Below are 19,044 nucleotides of genomic sequence, written 5' to 3'. Positions count from 1 at the left end.
CCGTTCTGTCCAAAGCCTGTAGGACCTAAATCTACTTAGTTGTACTCCCAAGAGAGTCTCCTCAGTATTTATTGAATTCTCATTATGGACATTGGAGTAGATGCTTCCGCATCTCTCACCAAATAAGTACTGACAGTCATTTGAGAAAGAAAAAAGCAGCTCCAGGTCCCAGAGCTAGCCTGAGGAGCTGGAACTAGAAGTCAGGTGGTCTGCCCGCCTCTCAAGGGCCCTTTCCTTGACAACATAGGCAATATCTGGACTTTTTACACAGTAACCAGGTGACAGCCGGGGTCAGCATACCATCTGACAGGGGAGCAAATCTCACTTGCTCACAACTTACACTGGTAATGGCCACACATATGTTCTTCGTTTCAGCAAATGACTTGGAATTTTATCATACAAAAGTTTCATGATGGCATGAAAGAAAATCACAAATAGCTACCCTTTTGACAAATGATCTTTATTCAAAGTTTTATTTATTTTATTTTTTTATTAAATACTTCTGAATTTTATTGTTGTTCAAGTACAGTTTTCTGGCTTTTCCCCCCACCCCGGCCATCCCCGCCTCCCTCCCCTGGTTCCAGCCTCCTTGTTGTTGTCCATGTGTCCTTTATAGTTGTTCCTGTAAACCCTTCACCCTTTCCCCCCCATAACAGAACCTGTACCAAAAGGTCTGGCTGAACTCTCCCCAGTTGCTCAGGACAGCAGCCTCAGCAGCATCTGGGAACTTGATGGAAATACACATTCCCCGCCCTTGCCCAGACCCACTGAACCAGAATCTCCATTTTCAGACCATCCCTAGGGGATTATTATGCTCTTTAAAGTTTGAGGAGCATTGCTCTCAGCAACCAAAGTAACTCATTAGAGCATCTTCTAGAAAAACTCAAGCTTGCTGGTTGGTTCTTTTGGTTCCCTGTTCCTATTTCTTCTTTCACTCCCTAGTTCCATCATCTGCCACCTTCACACCTAGCACATACACAGACTTACTGACATGTTTGCTCTCAGGCTAACAGAAAGTGAGACAATACCAACAGCATCTATCCCTTTCAATAAAAATCTCTCGAGGTTAAGCTATCATGATTGGACCCAATAAAATGTGTCCAGAACAGATTAACCTGCCAAGTATTTTATTACCGCCCTGGCTGGTGTAGCTCAGTGGATTGAGCGTTGCCTGTGAGCCAAAGGGTTGCTGGTTTGATTCCCAGTCAGGGCACATGCCTGGGTTGTAGGCCAGGTCCCCAGTAGGGGGCACACGAGAGGCAACCACACATTGATGTTTTTCTCCCTCTCTTTCTCCTTCCCTTCCCCTCTGTCTAAAAATAAATAAAATCTGTAAAAAAAACCTGTTAATAAAAAAAAGAATTTTATTACCATCTTGTCTATGTCCCTTTTCGAGAGTACTTATTTTCAGTACTTAAGAGTCCTGACCCTTTGAACACATCACTGATGATGAGGATGATGGGGGTGATAATGATAAAAAAAAGATTTTACAGGGATTAGCGACTGCAGACCAGGTTACCATGCCTTCTCAAATTTCCACAGTTGAGAATCATATTTCCCACTTCGAATCTGGGCCACGGAAAGGAGAAAGGAGCGTGCATACCCTGTCCTCCACATTGCATCAGCAGAGAGAACACAAAGCTGGCTCCAGGTCTGCAAAATAATTGCTTTTCTCTGGCCTACTTGGCCAGCAGTGGAAAAGGGCAAGCCCAGAATTCCCCACATGCTCTGTTTCACTTAGGGAAATCAAATACAAATATTCATTATATTGCCCTTTCACACCTACCAGGAATTCTTAAGTGTTACCTGAACAAAACAAGGTATCGTTATTCATTTCTCTTTGAGAATTATCTGAATATTTCATAAACCACAAGTAATACGATTTTCAACATTTGTAATATTTTTGTACATTAAGGCATGGAGTTACATTCATTTCCTTTTTTGTTTTTTGCACTTCTTTTTAAAAAATATTTTTAATTTTTCAATCACAGTTGACATATATCATTATATTAGTTTTGGGTATAGAATCACTTTCTTCACTCCTCCAGACTTCTGGCCTTCAAAACACTACCTTAGAGTAGTTTCTGAAAACCCTTCTCCCCAGGGTCCCCTCCCTCCTGGCTGTTGTTAGATTGCTCTTAATTTCAATGACTCTGATTATATTTTGCTTGCTTTTGTCTTTTGTTGATTATGTTCCAGTTAAAGGTGAGATCATACAGTAATATTTTAAGCAAAAAAAAAAAAACCTCTATCTTACATATTCATAGAACTTGAAGAAGTTTATGAAGGTCTTTCTACAGTCTCAATCATTCCTCCAAATGATCCAAAGGCTGATATTACTATTCTTACCTCATACACAAACATATGAGACAAATCACATTCAGAAATATGAACAACCATAAGTTAACTGCTCTTCGTGGAAGGGGATTATTCATTTGGCCTCTGCACTGAGGGAAGTACCAGGAAAGACTCGTATATTTTAGATAAATGATTTGGGGAACTTCTGGACTCCAAAAAATCAACAGATAACCCAGAAGAGCTTCCCATGTATTGGACATTTATTTTCTTATCATCTTTAAAATCACTGCATCAACCCAAACCATGTAAACTAATCATTTTACCCTCCCCAATACTTCCTTATCTCTGTCTAACAATCCACTGTCTCACAATTTCTCATACTATCTTTGAGGGTTCTCTCCCCATCGCCTTTTCCTTACTCATTTTTTTAAAGATTTTATTTACTTATTTTTAGAGAGGGAAGGGAGGGAGATAGAGAGAGAGAGAGAGAAACATCAATGTGCGGTTGCTGGGGGTTATGGCCTGCAAGCCAAACATGTACCTGGCTGGGAATCGAACCTGGGACACTTTGGTTCCCAGCCCGCGCTCAATCCACTGAGCTATGCCAGCCAGGGCCCTTACTCATTTTTTAAAAAGATTTAATTTATTTATTTATTAAATAGAGCGGGAGAGAAACATTAATGTGTGGTTGCCTCTTGTGCACCCCCTACTGGGGACCCTGCCCAAAACCCAGGCATGTGCTCTGACTGGGAATCGAACCGGTGACCTTTGGTTCACAGGCTGGCAGTCAGTCCACTGAGTTACATCAGCCAGGGCCCTTACTTATTTTATAATATAGTTAGATAATGCATTTCAGGCAATTGAAACTCTCTGGGAATGAAGTAGAATATAAAGAGGATTAATTCATTCATTAATTAACTAATACTATATAAACACCAACTTTCTTTTTATCACTGTACTTCTCTATGGTATCATACAGAATATACTTTTATGTCTAATTAGGTCTGCAGCATGTCTTGGAAATATACCTACATAAAAAAAAAAACAAAAAACAAGTTATTGGAACCAACATTGCAGAAGCTCTGAAAAACAGTAAAAGGTTTGCTGCAACCAACCAAAGGCCAGGTCAAGAAAAACATATCTTCAAAATGGCAGGAAAGATTTTAGGTATTTTCATGAACCCCTGCTGTCCCCATGGGGTAGCATCTTGGTTTTAAGCAAGCGGCAGCCTGTTTCCCGATTCCCCACCTCAAACCATAGGAGGCAGAGCCGACCTCATTTGCAAATTATTGTGTACATCTGTCCTAACCTGTCTGGTCCCTAAAGGACCAGATCCAAGGTGGCCATCTAAGTTTCACACAGGATGGCAGGCAGGGAATGCTCACAGAAGATATGAGGTAGCTGCAAACCTACTAGATTAGCTCACTAAGGATTACCATAACAATGCAGCATAAACTGGTGGTTTAAGCATAAACCCTTAAACAACAAAGAATTTATTTTATCACAATTCTGGACACTAGAAGTCTGATATTCAGGTGTCAGCAGGATTGGTTTCTTCTAAGGCCTCTCTCTTGGGCTTTTAGGTGGTCATCTTCCTCCTGTGTTTTCACACGGTCTTCCTTCTGTGTGTGTCTGTGTCCTCATCTATGGTTCTTAGAGAAAGCCAATCATGTTGGATTTGGGCACAACCACATGACCTCATTTACCATAATTACCACTTCTAAAGCCCCAACTCCAAATAGAGTCACGACATGAAGTTCTAGGGGTTAAGACTTCAACATGATCATTTTCAAGGACACAATTCAGCCCATAAAAGCCACAGATTACTGGGGCAAGAGATAATCAGTGGAGACATACAATAAATGTACCATCTAAGGCCCATATTTGAAGCTAGGGTGAGACTCTTTGGAAAATTATGACATTCAAGAGCAGCCATTTACATGGAAGAAATTTAGAGAGCACAGGCCAAGGCAAGACACATGCTCAGAAAAGAGCTGAGAAGAAGCCTAACTAAATGGTGGAGTAGCCCAGCACAAGGCCAATCTGCAAAGACTAGGAAAGGAGCCTGGTCTGTCTTTTTTTTCTTACATGCTTTTTGTTTGTTCATTTGTTTGCTTCTTTGATCTCCTGAAATTCAAGGAAATCTCTGTCAAAATATGAGCTGAAAACAGCTAAACAAACACTCTTCAGTGATCACACAACAAGGGATAGTCACTGCAAAAATAGTTTGTAAATGTGTCAAGACAAATAGACTACAACAGCCTTCAAAAATCAAAAATTTGCCCTGGCTGGTATGGCTCAGTGGATTGAGTGCCAGCCTGCAAACCAAAGGGTCACAGGTTTGATTCCCAGTCAGGGCACATACTTGGGTCACTAGCCAGGTCCCCAGTTGGGGAAGTGCAAGAGGCAACCACACATTGATGTTTCTCTCCCTCTCTTTCTCCCTCCCTCCCCTCCCTGTAAAAATAAATAAATAAAATCTAAAAAAATTGTTAAAAATTAAAATAGCAAACTCGATGGAAATTGGAGAATCTACTTTGATTTCCTTCATTACCACATTAAAATTAAAAAATACTCAATTTTCAACAAAAAAATAAAATCACAAGGCATATAAAGAAACAAGAAAACAAAGAAACAAGATAACAAGGCTTATTCTAAGGAACAAAATAATTGACAGAAACCAACAGACATTAAACATAGTAGACAAAGACTTTATAACAATTGTCTTAAATATACTCAAAAAGCTCAGGGAAAACATGGAAAAAAGAAGTAAATTGAATCAGGAAAACAACATCTGAATAAAATTAAAATGTTAACAAAGAACCCTGGCTGGTGTGGCTCAGTGGCTTGAGCACGGGCTTGCAAACCAAAGGAGCACTAGGCTGATTCTCAGTCAGGGCACATGCCTGGGTTGTAGGCCAGGTCCCCAGTAGGGGGCGCATGAGAGGCAACCACACAACGATGTTTCTCTTTCCTTCCCTTCCCCTCTCTATAAAATTAAATAAAATCTTTTAAAAAATAAAAAAAAATGTTAACAAAGAGAAAATAATTATAAAATAAAAACAAAGGACATTGCTTGTTAGTAAAAGGGCTAATTTACCATGATGATATAAAATTATGAGCAGATACCAGAGCCCAAAAATATATGAAAACAACTGACAGGATTAAAGAGAGAAATAGATAGCTCTGCAATGATATTTCCAATGATAAATCAAAACATAAGATCAGTAAAAAAAAACAGAGTACTTAAAAGTAGTATAAACCAATTAAGTGATATATAAGGAAGACTCCACACAACATAACATTTTTTGAAGTACACACTGAACATTCTCCAGGATAAACAATGTGTTAAGCCACAAAACAAATGTGTTAATAAGTTTTAAAAGGTTAAAACCATACAAAATATTTTTACAGATCAAAACGGAATAAATAATAGAAAGAACATTGGAAAATCCACAATAGTTGGAAATTTAAAAACACACTCTTAAACAACCAATGAGACAAATAAGAAATCTCAAAGTAAATTTGAAAATACCTTTGGACAAATAAAAACAAAAACAAAAGTACATGGCATGCAGTGAGAACAGTGTTAAGAGGGAAATTTGTAACTAAAAACACATACATGAAAAAAGAAGAAATACCTCAAATCAATAATCTACCTTTACACATTAAGGAACCAAAACCTGAAAAGAAACCTAACCCCTAAGACAGCTGAACAAAGAAAATAAACACCAGAAGAACAATATAGATAATTAGTAACACCAAAAGTTGATTCTTCAAAGATTACCAAAAATGAACAAATCTTTAGCTAGATTGAATGAGGAAAAAAATAGAAGCCTTAAACTACTCAAGTTAGAAACTGGGATCCTGTCCCTTGGTGCTCCAGCCTCCATCCCACCACCATGCTGGCGAACTGGGACACTCATCCTTGCAAGTCAGTAACAAGCCACCTACTCCCCACGGAGTCACTGATGTTTCACTCTCAGCCAGCAGTAAAGCGCTCATCCCCTTCCTGCTAGCAGAGTGTGTGAACAGGCCTAATGGAGAGCCAAGACTGGACTTCCAAACTCACCTGCCCATCAAGGCCATCCCGTCCCCATGATGGAGGCCCACAGGAAGCAATACTGAAGCAATCTAGCCCCTCCCAGAAAAGATGGTACTAGGAAAAGCCTAGCGGGACCTGAATACCTATGCCCCCCTCAGTGCAAAGGATGATACCTCTAGGCTACAAAAGAGAAATAATGGGAATCTTGGATTTCTGCCCCCACTTGGGAGTAATGAAGTTGTATGTGTTCACCCAGAGAAGTAGTGTAAGAGACGGCTTGCTAAAAACCCAAGATTTAAATAAGATCCAAATTCTCATATCATAATTCCCAAAATGTTCAGACTTCAATTGACAATCATTTTTTAAAAGACCAGAAGTGGGGTTTTTTAGATTTTATTTATTTATTTTTAGAGAGGGAAGGGATGGAGAAAGAGAGAGAGAGAGAAACATCAATGTACGGTTGCTGGGGGCGATGGCCTGCAACCCACATATGTGGCCTGACTGGGAATTGAACCTGCGACACTTTGGTTCGCAACCCATGCTCAAGCCACTGAGCTATGGCAGCCAGGGCTCAACAATCATTTGTAATGTCAAATACTGGGAAGTTCTCAGGCTGTATGAGAAAAGACAGTCAACAGACACAGAGATGGTACAGCTGCTGGAATTATCTGACAATGATTGCAGAGCAGCAATCATAAAAATAAACAATTATCAACATGCTTGAAACTAATGAATAATGTTGTAGAAAGTCTCACCAAAGAAAGAGCAAGTACCATCAAAGAGACAGAAAATACTAAGAAAAGAAAAATACAATAAATGAAGTAAAATAACAATCAACAGACTAAACCGAAAAATAGAGAGGAAAAAGAAAAGAATCGGAGAACTTGAAAACAGAACAATAAACATTACCCAATCTGAAAAACCAAAATATAGAGTGGGAAAAAATCGAAAAGCATCAGAAACCTGTGGGGCTATAACAAAAGATCTCAGTTCCATGACATCAACTGCTCAAAAGAGAGGGGAAAGAGGACAGCAATGGAACAGTACTCAAAGAAATAATAGCTGAGCGTTTCACAATTTGGCAACAGATGAAAACCTGCAGATTCAAGAAGTGAAACCAAAACCAGACACTCCTCCACAAAATATATGCTGAGAGATATCATTATGAAACTATTAAAACAAAAGACTAAGAAAAAATCTTGAAAGCAGGGAGAGAGAAATGACACCTTACCTATATGGAAAAATTCTAATGATAGAGGCTTTTGCATCAAAAAATGAAGACCAGGAGAATGTGGCACAACATTTTGCAGGTACTGAAAGAAAAGAACTATAAACCTGGGATTCTATATCCACTGAAAATATCCTCAGGAATGAAGACAAAATGAAGACAAAATTAAGACATTTGCAGATAAAATAAAACTAAGAGATTTCTGTCACCAGAACTACACTAAAGAATGGGTAAAGAGCCATGGCTGGTGTGACTCAGTAGACTGAGCACTGGCCTGTGAACAAACGGTGGCCACTTTGATTCCCAGTCAGGGCACATGCCTGGGTTACGGGCCAGACCCCCAGTGGAGGGCAAGAGAGAGGCAACCACACATTGACATTTCTCTCCTCTTTGTCTCTCCCTTTACCTCTGTAAAAAATAAATTAAATCTTTTTTAAAAAAGAATGGGTAAAGAGCCCTGACTAGTGTGGCTCAGTGGGTTGGGCATTGTCCCAAAAACTGTAAGGTCACTGGTTCGATTCCCAGTCAGGGATGTGCAACAAGCAGCCAATCAATGATGCCTCTCTCCCTCACTTCCCCTCTCTAAAAATAAATAAAATATTTTTAAAGGGTAAAGGAAGTTCTGTAAGCAGAAAGGAAATGCTAAAAGAAGAAATCTTTCAATATGAAGAAAGAATAGCAGTAATAGCAAAACTATGATTAAATACAATAGATTTACTTCTCTAAGCTTTCTAAATTATTTTTGACAGTTGCAGCAAAACTCACACCATCTGGTGTACTTCTCAATGTGTGTAGAGAAAATACTTAGTACATGTTGTGTTATAAATGAAGAATGAGAAAGGAACATAAAAGAGGTAAAGAAAATATACTTCACTAGAAATAGTAAAATGTCAGCACCAATAGACAGTAAGAACATATGAGTAGATATACGAACATACTATATACATACTATATTTACACAAACATATATGTATATATGCAAATATATAAATACAGAGTCCAGCACAAATAATGTCCCTTTCTTACTACAAAATCTTTTATTACAAAATCCTACATATGTAATTCTGTAACACAACAATATCACACTCAAGCACACCCTATGACATTTTAGGGGAAATGTTCAAATTAAAACTGTAAGTTGTTACACCCATATTATTACCCTACCTACCACACTCCAGCTGTCCTTACTTCTGCCAGATCCTGTACATTTAGAAATATAATATCTTGGCCCCAGCTGGCGTAGCTCAGTGGATTGAGCGCAGGCTGCAAACCAAAGTGTTGCAGGTTCGATTCCCAGTCAGGGCACATGACTGGGTTGCAGGACATGACCCCCAGCAACCGCACATTGATGTTTCTTTCTCTCTCTCTCTCTCTCTCTCTCTCTCTCTCTCTCTCCCTCCCTCCCCCTCTCCCCTCTCTTTCTAAAAATAAATAAATAAAATCTTTAAAAAAAAGAAATATAATATCTAGAACAAAATCATTAAAGAGCTATACAGAGATACATTTAGGATTGAGGACTAACGAGAGGGGTAAAAAAGCAGGCTTCAGTCTCTCTAATGTTTTCTTTAGAGAAAGTGAGCAATGAAGGAAACAACAAAATACGCATGGGGGGGCAGGTACAACGATGTTTATTGCATGTGTCTCTACAGTTTTAAACTTGCATTAATAATAAGAAGTAATTGGCTTTTCCCTGTGTCTCCTGTGCTCCTTCCACCAAAGAATTTTTTTCAGCAAGTTGCCTATATAATGTTTGTGGCAGCAATTGGCAGCTGGGGTTAGGGCCACAGAGTAAAAGCCAAAGAAAAAGTGCAAAGCTGGCACCCAAATAGGCGCCTGGTGTTACTAGTGCCCTTTTTTTTTTTTGGCTTGCTGTGACTTTTGGAAGTAGTATTGAATTCCAAGTTCACAGTGATGTCCTCGGGGGAATTCTACCTTTGCGATCCTTTCTTAAAGTTATCACTCATAATAAGAACCTGGTGCCAGACCAAGGAAAGGTTATACTGCTCAGGTCTCTAATCTGCCCCACAGACCACGGAGAGGAGCGTCCAGGGTTCTGCTTAGACTTATTAACATCTGAAAAGCTTGTCTTTTGCAGATTTACTGAGTACTGGGCCCTTCTCTGATTCCCAAGGGAAAAATTTGAGTTCTCCTTGGCAGAGACTCTGCAAAGGCTCAGCCTTTGAAAGAACAAAGCAAGAGACTTCTGGGCCAAAAAAGACAGAGGGAAATCTTTATAACCCCCCACCACCATTTCTCTTAGCCTAATGGGTTATTTGTGTAAATAAAAAAAATCAGCCTAAAGCCTTCAAATCATTAGAACATAGGCTTGCTGCTATGCCCCCACAAAGACCTACAGGAGGTGAAGCAAACAGATTCTGCTGCCTGGGTGCAGGAACATTTTTGTAACAGTCTTAAGCAACTGAATTTTCCATTACTGGGTAGCTTCTAGGTCCACTAAAATGTTACCGAGAAAGGAACCAAAATGCTGCAACTTGAAGTTCACATTCTAACCCTGCTTAAATCACAATTACGTCACGTATAAAGGTGGCCAAGAAATGCATGTGATATAAAGTAATATGCCACCAATATGATCAGTACTTCAAAGAATACACACATGTGTAAACACACACATACACATGTACATACCCCACATGTGACAAAGACTGTGACAAAGACTGTGACAAAGTACATAGAATATTCACATTCACAGTGAGTACCTTTCTCTCCAAAAACAAATTAAGTGTCATTAATTTGAGAGTAGTTCCCTCTCCTGACTTTTGAGAGCCTCTAATCACACTCCTAAGGACCAATATTGACAAGGAAACCTCTAATTCAAATGGCATTTTCTATTCTGGTCGGGTACAACCCAATCAGTCTTGATCTTGTATGTACTGATGCTGATAATTAATCCAATTGAGAAAGGCAGCTGCTTCTGTTCTTTTCAAAGTTCACTAGGAAAACAGTCTTTATACCTTTTAATAATCATTAAGTTTCACACCTAAACAACACATCTTAAGCAAATAGACTAAAGTAGAAAGGCTAATTGAAAGATATTTTTTGGTAGAACTGACTATTTTAAAATGAAAAGACTGATGTCCAGGACAAAGCATGATTTCCCCTACGTGACAGAATTGGCTAGTGTAGTGTCAGAGCTAAGTGGGCCAAAACTTCTGGCATCTCTGGGCCACACTGCAAGAAGAGTCATCTTGGGACACCCATTAAATACACTGTGACACGTAATCACAAACAAATCTCATAATGTTTTAAGTAAATTTACAATTTTGTGTTGGGCTGCATTCATAGCCACCCTGGGCTGCGTGAGGCCCTCGGGTCACAGGTTGGACACCCCTGGCAATGGTAGAGCAGTCTTTTCTAGGTGAGGTGGGAGAGTGCGACAAAATGCTCTTAGTATTTTAATAAATACCATTTCCGCTCTAGCTCGCTTGTTGGATTAGGATAGAATTGGATATTTTATGTAGTTAGCTTTTGATATAGATGAATTGATGTAAGTGAATTTCAATGTTGTATTTCTATTTTTGGATTCCAGTACAGTTGGGAAATAAATGGGATTGCTAAATAATTCTTTCATTACTTATAAAATGGTTAAAGGATAAGTGAGATAACATATGCAAAGTTCCTGGCCCATAACAGGTGCTCAATAAATTATAGTTTCCCAGGTTCATAATGATGCCTTACCTGTGCACACAGGCTTAAGAGTTTACAAAGAAGCTTTGACCCTCTGATTAGTCTCACAACTGTATGAGTTAGAGCAATTCTTCTTCTTCACCTTTAAAACCAGGTAAACGGGGCACAGAAGAGATGCATAAGTTGCCCAGCATCACCCCAGAGCTGGCCAGTGAGAGTTCCCAAACTCACAAGAAGTTCTCAGATGCCAAAGCCCACAGTGCTCTTTTCCTATGCCAGTAGTTCTCAACTCTGATGTACTTCAGGATAAACTGAAGAGATGAAGTTTGTTCAAATGCAGTCTACTGTGTCTCACTCCCACAGTCTCTGATCAAGCAGACGTGGGATGGTGCCTGAGGTTCTGTTTTTCTAACATTTTGCCAGGTGATGCTGATGCTGCTGGTTAGGGGCCACACTTTGCAAACTGCAGGTCTATGCCATACTGACAAGTTAGGGAGATGTTGTGTATTAAGTGTTAAGGATCTCAGGCGTAACAGCTCTCATGCCCAGAGCATCACAGACTGTCAAGAGTTGCAAGGGACCCTGGAACATCTATGCCAGTAGTTATAGCCCCGGGTTTATTATTAGAATAACACAAGGTTTTTAATTCACCTTTGCTTGGCTCTACCCTCAGAGATGCTGAATTCAATTGCATAGGACGGAAACCAGGTTGTACTGAAAGAATCCTTTGTTAGCAGACTTACTTACCTTATAAAGAAAACTAAAGGACTTCTTCAGGCTAAAAAACAACTGACCGTAGACAATAATTCAAATTCACATGAAAAACTGAGATCTCTTACAAAATTAACTATGTAATTACAAAAGAGTATAAATGTATATTTCCTCTCCTTTTTTCTCTTAACTGACATAAAACAATTGTATAAAACAATATGTATGTAATTTTGTTTTGGGGGCCTATAAGAAAAATGGTATATTTCACATAAATTTACAAAGGAGGAGGGTAAAAGCAGAGCTATAAGGGACTAAGGAAGTGACGCAAAATGGTAACCTAAATCACAAAACAAATGAAGAGAACCAGAACTTGAGCTCAAGAAGCTTAATATAACAAATTGTGTAAACGCATGCCTATACGTCCTGACTGGTGTGGCTCAGCGGATTGAGTGCCAGACTGCAAAGGGAAAGGTTGCCGGTTCAATGCTTAGTCAGGGTACATGCCTGGGTTGTGGTCCAGGTCCCCAGATGGGGATGTGTGAGAGGCAACTGATCGATGGATGTACCTCTCGCACAGTGATGTTCCTCTCCCTCTTTGTCCTGCCATTCCATTCTCTCTAAAAATAAATAAATAAAACCTAAAACAGTGGTTGTTACAGGCGCTGAGCATGATGGTTACTTTCTTATTTGCACTCTTTGGTATGTTCTAAATTGTTTCAGTGAGCTGATATTAACATTACTACATTAGTGGGGAAAAGAATAAATCTTAGGCAAAATGTTTACTCAAGATTTTTTGGTGGGTATCAGGAACTGTGATAGGAACTAGGGCTACGAAGACAAACAGGAGAGCAACTGCATTGGCACAAGAAAGACTTCACAGAAGAGTGATAAGCATTGGGTTGGCCCAAAAAGTCCATATGTTTTCTCTGTAAAATAAAAGGCACATTTTTCATTTTCACCAGTAAGTTTATTGATTTGGATATTTGGAGTATGTCAGCTCTCTCCCACGTGGTAGAACGTTGCTTGTTCTCAATGAATGTCTCAACTGGATCACTGTCACCTCAGCAGGTCTACCCTACTGTGGAGCATCGCCCATCGAGAAATCTCTAGCACAAAACTTCACAAACCAGTTTGGACACATTCCATCAATTACAGCACCCTCTCCATACACTGCAAAAGTCTGTTTTGCATTTCAGTTGTGTTTTTACCTTTCTGACAATAATAAAGTATAGCATGCTGAAAACGTACCTATTTTCTTCCATCTTAAATATTAAAATGGCTACATAAAAATTCACCCATTTTGATAAGTTTTTTTAATGCACACTGATATGACAGCTGTCACAATACAATCCAACAAAATTGTTTCAAGTGAAGTTAAAGACAAGTAAGTGCTACCAGAGATATCTTACTACCAAAAAAAAAAAAAAAACCTTTGTGGTTAACCCAATATTTGGCTATGATTTCAAGCATAAAGAGACATTCACCCAGGTGAAAAGAGGGGATGGAATATTCCAGGGCAGAGAAAACAGCAGATAAACAAACAAGAAATCTGAAAAAAAAAATAGAAATATTCTGAGAACTTCAAGCATTTGGAAAGTAGTGGGTGGAGCAAGGAGTAGTAGAAAATAACACTGGAGAAGTAACTTAAGTAGAAGACAAACTGTAAAGAATTTTGAATATCACACAAACAAGTTTACATTTCAACTTACTGAAGCTTTTATGAACCAAAGAATGACTAAATCACATTTTCATGGTAGAAAGGGCCTTTTAACATGCCAAGTGTTAACGAGATGTAAGACTGATTCTGCCACATTTTCACATCCCTTAGCCCACTTTTAGTGACTTCTTTATCAGAGATTCTCGAAGTGGCCCTCTGATCCGATTTCAACCACGACGAGAGGGAGGAGAGACAGAAGGAAGTCAGTAGTGAATTTAGGGGTGCTCTCAAAACAGAATCACAAAATTCCAACTTATCTGTATATAGCACTGTATGTCCCAGAAAATACAGAAGAGCTCCAATTTAAAATATCCCATCCTATTTTTACCATAAACACACAAGTACATTCCTATGAACAAAAAGTATATATGGTGAATTTTGGATCACTAAGCGCAGTCACCATAGCATGGCTAGGTGTAAATATGACATAGGCCACGTGCTACCCACAGACTGGCACTCTGTCCCCTTAACACTCTACACCCGGCACCCAGCACAGGCCCTCAAGGCAGACTCATGGTACCAGTGGGTAAACCCACTCAACAGACTTAAACTTCGTAAAATTTCCCAAAGAATATTCATTTCATCCTTAACAGTTTTCCCTGTCAAGAAGATATAGTAGTTTGTTCCTGGAAAGATACCTTTAGAAGTTTTTATTTCATATTAACCAACAAAGGAAATGGTGTGGGGGGGATTCCTCTCCAAACCACTTCACCATTGATAGAAACCAGATTATCAGCGGAGCCCACCAATTTGCTGTGCATGCATTTCTCATAAGCTTTTGCCTCTATGTAAAGAAGTCACATCACCAAGCCGACAGTTACAATGTACTTACTGGCAGAAAGAGGAGGATGAGGCGCAGACACTTGCCCCAACTATGGGGAAACAGTCAACTTATTAAAATAAACACTAGGCCTAGAATGGAAAGCAACTTAGGTTCCATTGGGGGACTTGGATGAAATAGAAGCACAAAATCCTTCATAAAGCCCTTTCAATGTCAGAATTAGACAGGGTTTTATAATACAGATTAGAGAAAGAACGTTTTAAAACTGGTTGTAGGACAGAGCAGCATCCAAGGGCAAGAGGAGTTTGCTATTCAATGCTTTACAATGAGGAGAGAGAACATTGTTGACAGAGGGAAGACAAAAGTTTCTGAATTAGAATGGTAATACAAAAAAAGACAAATAAAAAAATTTTAAGGAAAAATCAGAATACTTAGGAAATTAAGTGAAGGCTTTTTAAAACAGCTTTATTGAGATCCTCTTCACATACCATAACATTTACCCATTTAAAGTGTAAAAATTAAATTAAGGTTGTTTCTGTTTCCTACTTTAAAACAAGTTACATTTTTTAGAAGAGTAATGCTGGGCATCATCAAATAATGTCAAAATAATAATTCTTCATAATTCTCCCTCAAACTACAGTATTTGGAAGATTCCACTCTAATAATTTTCACTGTACAACTTTTGCATTGCAATACCCATAACTATCTTAATACACACTCAATGAGCTGTACCACAAAGCATGCAGCTAGTCTTTTTTTCTTCCTAAGGTAGAACAGTGTAAAAATGTAGAAATAAAGCAAAACAGGCAGCCAAATGTTTTACTGCTATCAATACAACATCCCAGATCACAGTGAAAACTCAGCAAACTGGAGGTTCAAATCCAGAAAGTCCATTATTCCAAAGAATGAGGCTTCAGATTCACAGATTTACATTTAGAATCCATAAGTATTTAAAATAACTCAGTATATCTGTTTTGACAAAACAGCATTGCAATGATCTTAGCCATTAATAATGTCTCTGGACAAGACACTGTTAAGCGGCATTTGAAAAGCTATGAGGACATAAAGCGAACATTGACTTTGTAGTTCAAATTCTGGCCATACCTCTTACTGTCTGCATGACCTGAAGGGTGTCCTCATGCCTAATATTTCCTACTCTGGGCCAAGAATTCCCTGAAATGTCAGGGGACACATATCCTAGGCACATTTCTGGCAGCTGGCATAGGTAACCCTTTCTTCATACAAACAACTGTTGGGCCCCAAAGTGTGCCCATTTCAGGAGCATCTGACTGGAAAATTTAAGGGAGTAGACTAGTTTCCCCATGTATGATTCAGCCTATATTTATTCAAGTTCTGCTGAACTCCTTCCTTACTGCAGACTTTGATGAGTTTTACACTTTACATGCCTCTGACCACAAAAGCTCTTGAGATGCAGAGCCAAAGGAAAACTTTCTATCTGCATCAGAAATTCTGCTAACTGCATCTAGAATCAGCAACAAAACGGATTCATTTTAAGAAACCAAGGAAGGAAACTGCGTAAGACCGAGGCAGGGATAAAATACAGAAGTACATAAAACATTGCACGTGTCCAATGGGGAAGACGAATGTCTGCTGTGGAATGTAGACCAATAAAACCTGAACATGGTCCTGACATTTGGTAATTTTACTTTCTGGCTGATAAATGGGGCTTAATATCTCTCTCCAGTTTTTTTTAATCCTCACCTGAGGATATGCTTATTGCTGAGAGAGACAGAGACAGAGATAGAGACACAGAGAAACATAGATCAGTTGCTTCCTGTATGCATCCCAACCAGGGATCGAACCTGTAACCTTTGGGTATACTGGATGACCTTCCAACCAGCTCAGCCACCTGGCCAGGGCTCCCTCTCCAGTTTTATTTGGATATAACCAATCTATGGCAGAGACAAAAGCCCAGTTACTTTCAATATGAGCTATTTTCCCATTCTAAAAAGATAGGGAAAAAGTCCTTTCTTAGCTGAGCTGTAATTCTGCTGTGCAAGATCAATATTCTCTTTTCTAGGCCATTTCAAAAGTCATATTTTATTTCAGAGAACTTGGTTACCAAAAGGGATTCAAAATACAGCCATTTCTCATATTAATTTTATTTTTTAAATTTTAAACTATATATGCTTCAAATGAAGATAACTCTCAATGTTACATTTGTGGACCTTATTTATGAGGTAAAAAACAGAGTAAGTAGTGTAATGGTTAATTCCATGGCAACTTGGCTGGGCCACAGTGCCCAGGTATTTGGTCCATGATTCTTCTAGATGTTTTTGTGAGGGTGTTTTTTGGATGAGATTTACACTTAAATTGCTAAGCTCCGAGTAAAGCAGACTGCCCTACCTAATGTGCTTGGGCTTCATCCAAAAAGCTGAAGACCCAGATAGAAAAAAAGGCTGACTGCCTTGAGCAAGAGTTAATTCTCTAGTGGACTTCACATTTTACTTTTAACATCATCTCTTCCTAGTTGCTATAGATTGAATACATGTATCCCTACAAATACTAATGTCCCATGTAATAGGGGACATGGTGGAGGTGGACCCTTGCCTGATACTTAGGTGATGAGGGCAAGGCATTCCTGGACAGGATTAGTACCCTTAAAAAGAAGCCCCAGCTCTGGCTGGTGTGGCTCAGTGGATTGAGCATCAGCCTGTGAACCAAAGGGGTCGCTGGTTCGATTCCCAGTCAGGGCACATGCCTGGGTTGTAGGCCAGGTCCCCAGCTAGGGGCATGCAAGAGGCAACCAGGCAATGTATCTCTCACACATCAATGTTTCTGTCCCTCTCTTTCCTTCTCTCTAAAAATAAAAATAAACAATACCTTTAAAAAAAGAGGTGCCAGGGAGCTCCCTTGCTCCCTGCTGCCATGTGAGTTTAGGGCATAGACACCATCTACGATCCATAAACTGGGGCCTCACCAGGCAATGTATCTGCCTGCACTATGATCTGAGTTTTCCCAGCCTGAAAAACTGGGAAAAAGAATTTTCTGGTTTTTTTATAAACTACTCAGTCAGTTTGTGGTGTTTTGTTAAGGCAGCACGAACTGCTGCATACTGCCTTTGCCCTCGAACTGCAACTCTTTCCTGAGTTTCTAGCCTGCTGGCCTCTGCCATCAAACTGTGGACTCACCAAACCTCCACAATTGTGTGAGACAATTCCTTAAAATAAATATCTTTCTATAGATATTCATATCCTATTGGTTCAGTTTTGCTGGACAAACCTGATTAATATACTAACGCCTCACACCCAAATGCAGAGCTTTTACAAATAGGTTCTACAACATGGATGAAAGCTGAAAATATGTTAAGTGAATGGAAGGAAGGGAGGGAAGGAGGGAGATTAAGCACCATTTATCAATCATTGAAACTCAAATATTCATATGTCAAGACCATGTTCAGGTTTTATCGGTGTACATTCCACTTTTCAGCCCCATCCTCTTTCTCCTTTTTAAATTCCACCTAGTCAGTCTATGGACACCAATACTAGATATTTTGTTATAATCACAAATGCTCAGTTCATCTTTTTTTCAGTCTATTTTGTCTCTGTCAGATTGGCTCGTTTCTATGGTTCTATCTTCAAATCCTAGGCCAGAGGTAAAAGCAAAAAAGAGTCCAAAACCCATGCTGGAGGTAGCCCGAAGTCAAAGGAGGTTATAACTGAGGTACATCAGTGTAAAAATAAATCACCTGTCTACAAAGAAATCAGAAACAACCACGTCTTCTCAACTTTAAATACATACTTACTGAATTCCAAATACACGTTTATGCAGGTTCTATCCATGGTAATAATATGATAATTAGCATCAAGACTAGAGCCATCCTTTTCTTTTAAAGATTTTATTTATTTATTTTTAGAGGGAGGGAAAGGGAGGGAGAGAGGGAGAGAAATATCAATGTGTGGTTGCCTCTTGTGTGCCCCCCCCTGGGGACCTGGCCCACACCCCAGGCATGTGCCATGACTAGGAATCAAACCTGCAACCCTTTGTTTCGCAGGCCAGTGCTCAATCCACTGAGCCACCCCAACCAGGGGCTAGAGCCATCCTTTTCCTGAGAAAGTATGTATTAAGCTCTAAGCCAAGTGGCTTACAGGGATTCTCTAAGTTACTTCTCATACCACCTTGAGACAGGAGCCATTAGTTCCGTTTGATGAAACTGAAGGCTCAGAGAGGTTAAGTCACTTTTAGCCCATCTTATCTGCTGTCTTATCTACTTTATGAATTACTTTGTAGGCTGATAATTACATTGTTCAGATAAGGAAGCCAAGACTCAGAGAGACTGAGTAACTTGTTCCAAGTCATACAACTGATAAGTAATGGAAACGTGAATCAGACTGAGAAAACCGATGCCCCAAACCCCAAGGTTACTGTTTTGATCACCACTTCTCATCTGTCTTCTTTTTTTATTTCCCCAAAATGGCAGCCCTGGTATAGTCTGGAAGATGTTTTCTCACCTGAAAGATCCAATGGGGCTAGGGTTTCCGTTTTTAACCCAAGGTTTTGCTTTCTCCTTATCTCTGCTTTATTATTTCAATCATCCTCACTCTTCAACAATGGTGATCTCCCTTTAAGTATGAAAAACCATTTTGGTCCCTGGATGG

At 39.4% G+C, this 19,044-nt stretch overlaps 1 protein-coding gene across 6 annotated transcripts in view; it reads right to left on the bottom strand.

Moving 5' to 3' along the window:
• OPHN1 (oligophrenin 1) overlaps positions 1 to 19,044 on the bottom strand; it is a 261,539-nt gene that overhangs the window by 173,168 nt on the left and 69,327 nt on the right. The window lies entirely within an intron of this gene.

The sequence above is a fragment of the Phyllostomus discolor genome, chromosome X (assembly GCF_004126475.2).
Source record: "Phyllostomus discolor isolate MPI-MPIP mPhyDis1 chromosome X, mPhyDis1.pri.v3, whole genome shotgun sequence".
Taxonomy (NCBI): domain Eukaryota; kingdom Metazoa; phylum Chordata; class Mammalia; order Chiroptera; family Phyllostomidae; genus Phyllostomus; species Phyllostomus discolor.
Note: the sequence above shows the minus strand (reverse complement) of the source record. Positions and strands in the feature narration are given on the sequence as shown.